The following is an 8099-nucleotide window of genomic DNA, read 5'->3' on the forward strand; positions in this document are numbered from 1 at the left end:
TATGAAATATGGTCATGAAGTTTGTAATAATATTGATTTGCTCCGCTCTGTTCCGAGGCGCGATTGTACACGAACATCACCATCAATCGAGCAGATATAAAACACAACACACACTCAACAACATATCACACCAGAGTCACATATAATTTGAAGGCAGTGGCCAAATCCGGATTGCGAGCGAGCGAGCGAGGGGGGGCAACGTAAACCAACCGCTAAGGGAAAGTAGCCGTCGTCGTCAGTCACACCGCAAGCAGCAGCAGCAGCAGCAATCGTGTGTCTCGGAACTCGAATATCAATCGTCAAAAAGCTAGTCAGCAGTCAAAGTCAGAGCCAGACCATTACCGACGGAGGAACCTACTACTGACGGCTGGCAGACGACGGCGATGGCATTGTATGGCCTCACAAATACCACGCGATGGGGCAGGAACGGTCGTCTTATTGCGAGCGCGGTTGTGTTAGTGCGCGGTAGGGCAATTTGCGAGATATCGGATCGCCCTATTCTTTGTTTATTATGCTTAAATCTGATTTTAATCAGATATCAGATTAGCGGTGAACCCAGCTTCTGGACTCCTTTCTACAATGCTTCAATTTGGACGCCTGCTGCCTTGATTGGATGACCTGCGCACGTTTGGGGAGGCTATTGTCCAGACTTTATTCTTGGATGACCCACCACTTACCCATAAACATTTTATGTAGTATGGAAGATTTACAAGCAGATATCTGTCGATAATTCTTCGTTCGTGTTTAGAGAGTGTCCTGTAATCATACTTCACTTCCGTGTACGTCCTTTCATATTTCTCTCATCTCAATGGTAATGGTTGATTCCGCACAGAACTTCAAACTTTCGTGCTGCCTTCCGAATGATACAGTCAATATGTTCGTTAAAGTCGAGGGGGATGAAACTCCCGCGATGAGCTCGCGATTTAGCCTCGATGACCACGATTTGCCTTGATTTTCTTATTTTCCACGCGATTAGCGCGATTTGGCACGATTTGCCGCGATTTGATTACGATGCGGTCGCGATGTAATCAAAATCTCACGATGAGAGCTGTCAACTGCTCGAATAAGTTTGACAGCTACCAAATGACAGCCATTCTATTCGAGCAGTGAAAAAAAAACATAAAAAAAATAAACGTGGTCGACGGGAGGATGGCCGATTTCCGCCAAGTGTCTCTAAAGCCGGTTCCTCCCCTGCTGGACGTTCCGTTTTACCGGTTGAATACGGTTCTGTGCGGAGGAACCGTATTCAACCGGTAAAACGGGACATCTAGCAGGGGAGGAACCGTATTCAACCGGTAAAACGGGACATCCAGCAGGGGAGGAACCGGCGGAAGTGGTGGTAGACAAAAACATTGACGGTACAGACGGCGACGTCTGTTAGGACACCGGCCCCGGCCGGACAGCAAATGGACCAGTGCGTCGAAATTTCGGTCTTGGAGGACACTGTCCTGCGAGGACACAAACGTGAGGGGATTATCTGTGCGTTGTTTCCAATCATGGATTTGACTAGTTCCGGTGTTAGCCCGATCCGCCTTTGGACATGCCAGACAATACGACGAATCCAAACGACACTGTGTGCGGAAAGAACAACCATCATCTGGGACGCAGAAGCGATCGCAGGCTTCCACTTGGCACCTGACCACTGGACGTGGACTGGCTGTCTGTCGTTTGCCAGTTGCAGCAAGGGCAAGGCCGTGAACAAGCCGATCAAAACGTTCCAGGTATAGTGAATGTAGTGACAAACGGTTCGTGTGGAGGTTAAGCCTCCCAATGGCAGGTCATTACTCACTTTTAATCTAAGAAATCTAAGAAAGTCAATGTCATCAAGTGAGGATCACAGGGGCAGCTCCTGGCCTTGTGCTTAGATGATGCCATTTGGCAGGACATGTACGTGCACGATTTGCTGGTGAGTTTTGTCAAAACGGTAAAATTAAACTTTGTTGTTATTTTTAAATCCTATAAACAGCCAAATTTGCTTTTTATTCTTATTCGCAGGAAATTTACACTATAAAGTAATCCTCGAACAGCACCGGAACCTAATCCAACAACCCGTCAATGAATTTGATCCTGGCTTCCGCTTCGTTCGATTCGATCTCGTGTGGGACGTCAAGCGGGTCGCGTAGGTCAACTCGGTGGCGTTCAGTCCGGACTACAAGTTCCTGGCTTCGACAAGAGCATCCACATCGCCCCAGGTCTCCGCCCAGCCAGCTGAATTTGGAAGCTGCCCGGCTTGGTGGTTCTTGGGGTATTCACTGAAACGCAGCCCTCGTAGGACACTTCCAAACCGTCCCAAACGGCACCGGCTGCTGCTCGGCAAGTGACAAAAAATCCTGGCTCAACGTGAATGTGAAGACGTGCAACGATATCGACCGGACGTTACGGAAGCCAATCCGTCTGTCGTGGGCATTTGCAAGCTGCGCGTTCGTGTCGAATCGTTTTGTTACTTTAACCAAAAAGCAGCATCCGCGAGTTGGAAAATTCTGCACACGTAAAACTACTAGTTGGACGAAGTTACGAAACTGAGCAAAATGGATGTGAAATAGGTAGTTATTGAACGCGCGCGTCAAGAACTTTTACGCTTTTTTCAATTTAAACACCTGACAGTGTTCCAGTGTATTTATGTTAGGCAAAGTAACAACAGTGTTTTTTTAAATTATAATGAAGATGGCTTAAGAAAGCGAATGTGCTAAGAAAGTAAAGGAAAGATTTTCTTCGAAATAAGTCTATTTTACTTGATTCTCGCCCTTAACCCTTGCCTTCTGAAGATGGCTCTCAACCATGCCGTCAACCCTTAAACTACTCCAATCTTGGTGTCATCCGGAAGCATCTCGTTCTTGTCGCTGTGGACGACTTGGCGGAGTGTGTTGACCGTTCCGCGCAATCCACCCAATGCCCAATGAATTCTGTACGTGCTTCAATTTGCCGGAAAGTCCAATAAAATTAATAAGTTCTTTCGACAGGCTTGTCAGCTGATGACATTCGACCAGTAGTGATGAGACTGATAAAGAAATCGTCACTTCCGTTGCTGAGCCCGACCTAAACAATTGTTAGAGTCTAAACAATTCTGCATTTATTTTTTCTTGAATGCAATTCAATTTCGTCAATATTCGATTTAGTAACACATTATCACAAATGCTTTTTTTTTTAATTTACTTTATTTATCGTTGTATTAAAATTCCATAATTAGGTGAATTCCTGTCCAAATGTCCAAACAGATATAACTTCAATGTTCCACCGCCAGAGGCGACCCAGCTGAACAGTGGACTGCGTGTGGCCAGTGAGGATTCCGGCTCGCAGATTTCCACCGTTTTTCTGTGGATCGATGCCGTAACGCGGTACGAAAATGCCTGCAACAACAGCGTCGCGCATTTCCTGCGTGAGATGCAGGAATTCAAGGGTAACTTGCAGTAAGTAGTTAGTCTTAGAACATCTGCACGCGACCGCCTTCCAGGAAATTCCTCTCGAGGTTTCTTGGCTCGGCCAACAACATCCAACCGATTAGCAACACGACCCCCGCATCGTCCTGGCCACGGCCGGTGAAGTCAATCTCGGAGACCTGGTCAAGCTGGCCGAGTCCAGCTTCGGAATGATTGGCTACACCTTCGTCGGAAAGGCCCCCGCCGATTCACCAGTTCAGAAGTGCGCGTCTGCGATGATTCTCTACGGATGCGCACGTTGCCATTGCCATCGAGGGTTGTTCCCATTGGTAGCAATGTCCTTACGCAGTGCCAACCGCCTCCGATCCAGCACCGCTGCTCTACGCCCAGGTTATCAGTCGTCAGAATCTGCGACACAAAATCGATCGCGTCTTCCAGCATCGGTGAGCCACTCCAGCAGTTTGCGATTCCTCCGGGATCGGAGTGGTTAATCGGGTTAATCGGCCACCAACCTCGCGATGGATGAGTTGCGCACGAGATTCAGTCGTCTCCGACGGCCCGCTTCACTGCTGAGGGCTTAGCTTGGGGGACACTTTGCGCCCTTGGGGAAGTTTCGGACCTTGTTGAGCGTCTTCGCGGGGATCCACTCGTAGTCGACGTCCTTGTTGTTAGTGTTTCCGGTTCGACGGTCTTGCGCACCGCCGATGATCGCTTGCGCTTGCCATACGAATCGCAGAACTGCTGGCCGACGACGAGCAGCAGCAACACGATTGCGGCCAGGAACACGTACTTGAAGAACGTTTCGCCGTCCAGGCCCTAGTCGACTTCGATGATCGAGAAGATTTTCTTGAAGACAGCCTCCGAGAACTGATTGCTACTGGCGTCTCGGTAGATCGGATGTCCGATGGCCGAGATGTTCTGGAAGAAGTAGTCAAAGTCCATCCGATAGCGGAACGAAGTCTGGATGGTTTCAACGATGAAATCGTCGCTTCCTTTTTTGTCGAATCCGACCAGGAACTCAGCCGGGTAACCGGCCGGAAGCTCGTGAACCAAATCCAGCGGAGTGTAGCGGGCGAATCAACAACAGAAACGTATCGGCGTCGGGAGATTTCGTCGTTTCCGGATCATCATCCATTTTAGTTTCCTCAACCTGGTCTGTCACCGACTCGTCCTCTCCCTCAACCTCCGCATCTAACTTATCCTCAGCGACGTGGGCCTTTAACCGAGAACCACCATCCACGGTGAGCAGGAACGACGGAAGAACCAGTAGGACATAAATGACGCACTGGTGGAGGGGTCACTTTGGATCTTTGACACTTTTCGTAGATTTGTACGCCGATCCGCTGGGAGGATGAAATCGGATGGCCAACTTAGCACTTTCAAAGATGCCGACTTGGACTACGGCAGTGAAGAAAACGTTAGTTTACGTGGGGTTAGTTTAGTTTTATCTTGATTGATTACCCTTTAATTATATTTCAAAAGCGCTGCTCCAAAACGTTCTAAAAATTCTTTTAAATTTATGTTTATTTACATTTTTGACTGCTCGAATAAACATTTATGCAGTGCTGCTAGTATCACGGAAAACTGCAAGAACGGATATTGCATGGCAACCCTGACTGCATGAACAAGAATTTTCATTCAAGCACGATCTGACCACGATGAGCACGATGAGCACGATGAGCGCGATTTGCCGCGATGAGCAAAAAACAACCACGATGAAGGTGCGATGTGCGAATGAGGTGGAATTCGATGCGATTTGATACGATTTTAGTCAAATCGCGGAGTGTCATCCCCCTCGGTTAAAGTTCAGTTTTTCATTCAGCATGACTCCGAGGTATTTCATCGTCTCCACCCGCTCCACAACTCTTCCTGCAGTCGTTGATTTGCCACCATGCTTTTGTCTTCGCGATGATCAGCTGCAGCCCTTCTTAGTGACTGTTTTATGTAGTTTATGTACAGTATGAACAACAGTGGGCTTATCACGCTTTTTAGTACCGTGTTCCGCTTTTCTTGAGAAAGCCTATTAGTTTTGACTTTGTAAAATCAAGAGCAGTCGACAAACTTTTTGGTTTGCGTTTTTTCGGCTTTACACTTTTCTGTGCTGTGGGGACCCCCACAGATGCTGCTCCACTGGGTTTGAGATGGCAGTTACTGGTTCCGTGGGAACTGTAAGCAATCCTTGCATTGGGTCGCGGAAGGTTCTTTTTTCTGGTAAGTCTTACTTTCTTTACCTTGACATTCAGTTTATTGAGATTCATCGTTGATGTAGCTTACTACCTCTTCGTACTTCTTCGGTGCCTGTATAGATATCAGCTTTAACAGCCACGTTGAACCGTTACCTAAATCCTTGTTGAGTAAACTTGTGTGGTCTGTCTCGAAGATTTCCAAACTCTCAGCGACTGCAAGCTTTGACGGATTGGTGATGTGTCTTAAGATGATCGCGTCGCTAGTTGTGATGTTATGTTTTTTCTTGATGATGTGCTCAGCTACTGGTGACCTGAAATGGGGGACGAGTCCATTCCGTTTTTACTCCTTAGTTCCATATCAGTGTGTAGATGCCTATCCAACCTTGTTTGTAGTAATCAATTAGTTTGCTCAATGTAGCTCATATTGCAGTGGCTGCAGGATTCCTTGTTGGTGCCGGGTTTTCCTAGAGTCGGTATTGGGTCTTTCGTTGAGCTTAAGATGGATTCCAACTGGTTGTTTCTACTACTGAAGACTAAATCAATGCCAAATTTAACTAGTTTTTGTCGTAATGGTCGTGTTATCCTGTAGACGAATCCTAGTGCGGCTTTTCGTAGTGGCTCTGCTGGTTGCGTAAGGGTTGTGAGTAATGTTCTATGGAGTTTTCTTTCCTTCTTGTCGATGATTGCTTGGATAGTTGTTTTGCTGTATCCGTTGATTTCCGCTGTTTCAAATATGTACTCCAATTCCTTCTGCTTTCCTGCTTCGCGGAGGGTGAAGTTGTCATCCTGTGTATGAGATAATGATATTGTTCTTCTGGTGTTTGCTGGTTTCCTGTAGATCTCGAAGGTAAGTTCCGGTAGTAGGTTTTTGGTCTGTAGATCGTGTTCCAGTGCAGCCTTATAAACGTCGCTTGTCTGTTTCAAAATTTTCTTGTCAAGTTGGAATATTCAAGAGTTCTGACCCTTAAGCCACCCCCATCGTCCCAATGTGCCAACTGTGTCGTTTCCGTCAGAATGTCGCTGTATTGGTGTGGTCGTGTCAATGTTTACATTAGTGGTCGTCGTCCGCTCGCCCAAAATCGAGCAGTTTCTCGAGTGCACACACACAAACACACGCGCGGGGTCGTAGAGTGCGTACGCAAAAATGGCCCGCTTTTTCCACGGCATCATACACACACACACCCACACCATCAAAGCGCGTCCCCCTGCTGGACAAAAAACGAATCCGTTTCTCTTCGTATTTTCCTGCAAAGCACACTTGGATCTGTTTCTGCTTCTGCTCTCGCTTTGCGCCTCTCTTCTTTCGCGTTCGTTACACTTTGTTCTTCTTGTCCACACTGGTCTGACTCGCTGGCTGCTGCTGCTGGCCTGCCTGGCTTGCTGCGATTGACGGACGGACAGAAATGCCAAAATGCTGTTGCGCGATAACCAAAACAATTCGCGGGCGGACCGCGGACCGGCTCGACGGAACAAACCCCGTTTTTTCCGCGTTTGGCGGCCAGAAACACGTTTCCACTACTTTTTTATTGCCCTCGTTGAATACCATCTCACGCACGACTTTACTTCCATTTTATGCAACCATCACACACATCACTCAAGAGTGAGAGGAAAAAAAAGTAACACCTAACCTCTTCCGATTGCTTCGATTTTTTCCTCAACACTTGGAAGGAAATTTTCCTCGGAGTTGCATGTAACTTTTCCTCAGAATAAAAAAAAATCTTCCTCAAGCAGGCCATGCAACGATAAAATCCCAAAAATAAAAAAATGTACCCCGCATTCGTCAAACTTTCAACGACGATATTCCAACCGAACAGCGGCTTGTTCTTCCTTCTGGCACACACGCAATCCATCTCGTTCCGTCACAAACGCCACCCAAACCAGCAGCTCTCACTCGCTCTCTCCCTCTTGCACACACACACACACACACACACACCGCCAGCAGCAGCAGCACCCGTCCGTCAGAGAGTGTGGAAAAATAGCCTACTTTTCAGCGCCGAATTTCACCTCCAAAATCCGCTTGGCGGCACGCGAAAACGGTTCCCCGGCGCGGGCGACGACTTCCGGCGCACTTTGGCGCAACTTTGGACGCACGGGAAAACACTTAAGTGGCCGCGACGGGCGATTTCCAGAACCGACAAGCTGCACGTCTCGCGTTGGCTCTTGCTCACACAAAACACTTTTCGGACGGACGGACGGCGGCGGCAGGGTTGACAGATTAATGGGGTTTTAAATGTCTGCGAGCGGCGTTTCCGAAATGTCTGCAAGAGTCGGTAAAATTTCATGAGACTCGACCTCAAATTTCACATTTTGAACAAGATGCCGGGGTGATCACTCAATGAACAACATACAATAAAAATAATATTTTAGAACAAATTTGTTCGGATGTTATACATTTATTTCATAGCAAAGGTTGAAATAGGCGTTTTTGGGTATAGTATCTCTAAAACTATAGAGTTATCTAAGCCCGCTCTCACGCACACTTGCACACCATTTGTTTTGCTGGCGGGTACAAAATTTAACCTCAATCTTTTTCGTG

At 47.4% G+C, this 8099-nt stretch overlaps 1 protein-coding gene across 3 annotated transcripts in view; it reads right to left on the reverse strand.

The window, feature by feature from the left end:
* The window catches only part of LOC120414348 (supporter of activation of yellow protein), a 31913-nt gene extending 24163 nt beyond the window's left edge, over positions 1-7750 (reverse strand). Inside the window, exon 1 of one of the 3 annotated variants that reach the window (XM_039575504.2) lies at positions 7568-7750. The gene's annotated coding sequence lies outside the window, so the exon portion shown is untranslated. Of the gene's footprint in view, positions 1-210; positions 346-7547 lie in introns of those variants that run through there. The other 2 variants (XM_039575503.2, XM_039575505.2) reach the window with 2 other exon arrangements.
* Between the last annotated feature and the right edge of the window lie 349 nt (positions 7751-8099).

The sequence above is a fragment of the Culex pipiens genome, chromosome 3 (assembly GCF_016801865.2).
Source record: "Culex pipiens pallens isolate TS chromosome 3, TS_CPP_V2, whole genome shotgun sequence".
Classification (NCBI taxonomy): Eukaryota; Metazoa; Arthropoda; class Insecta; order Diptera; family Culicidae; genus Culex; species Culex pipiens.